General features: G+C 43.1%; 1 non-coding gene across 1 annotated transcript; it reads left to right on the forward strand.

Moving 5' to 3' along the window:
• Positions 1 to 664: 664 nt before the first annotated feature.
• Positions 665 to 737, forward strand: trnav-aac. The gene has a single exon. It is a non-coding gene; the product is annotated as a tRNA-Val (tRNA).
• Positions 738 to 943: the final 206 nt, after the last annotated feature.

The following is a 943-nucleotide window of genomic DNA, read 5'->3' on the forward strand; positions in this document are numbered from 1 at the left end:
TTCCATTTGTACGATGACCTGTTTTAAATGCATTCATAAAACTTGTGGGGCTTTTACAAGTCAGACATCCTTGTTTGTAGCTGTGGACCGGTGTTACACAGAACATTAAAAACAATTTCAGAAAACAAACACGATCATAATCGACATCTGTGGAAACTGTTGCGCAAAAAGGTCACAAAGTCTGGTGTCCGCAGCACGGGAGTTTCTGTAGTGTAACGGTTATCTCAATCGCCTCGCATGCAAAAGGTCCCCGGTTTGAAACTCTGCTTATGCCGCAAGCTGCTTTTTTGTCATTTATCAACCCAAAGCGGAAATGGGAAAGATGCGGCGTGCTTTCCTTTAGAATTTACATTTTGTACAGACTATGGAAAGCCCAATGTTTGGGAACAAGGGCAAAACATTCACCCGTCCCAAGAATACTAATGGCATCCAGACATTATTACAAACTAAAAACATTGACCACGCCAAAAGTGGGGAAAGCTCGGCGAAGCCTCAGCTACTTTATGCAGAAGGTGGCACGAGCACAACGCAGAAGAAACTCTTTAGAAGAGGAGGGTTACAAAATAGTTACATAGTTAAATCGGCTTGAAAAGAGACAGTCCATCAAGTTCAACGGCTTTCCCAGTGACTCAGATCAGAGGCTCCTAGAGCAGCTCCTCAAGTGGTTTCTGTAGTGTAGTGGTTATCACGTTCGCCTAACACGTGGAAGGTCCACGGTTCAAAACCGGGCAGAAACACTGATGCTTTGCACCTTTTATTTCTTCCTTTCCCGTAGTGCTCTCTCTCGCAGAAATGTATTTTCAAATAAAAAGCATTCTAAGCCAGTTGAACGATTGGAAAAAAACAAAAACCCGGGCAAATGAAGTGAGTGTGTGGGTTATCATGAATTTTAACTGTGGATCGGGAGGTTTTAGGTTCGCCTCCTTACGATTAAACTGCATTT

The sequence above is a fragment of the Xenopus laevis genome, chromosome 1L, assembly GCF_017654675.1.
Source record: "Xenopus laevis strain J_2021 chromosome 1L, Xenopus_laevis_v10.1, whole genome shotgun sequence".
NCBI classification, from domain to species: domain Eukaryota; kingdom Metazoa; phylum Chordata; class Amphibia; order Anura; family Pipidae; genus Xenopus; species Xenopus laevis.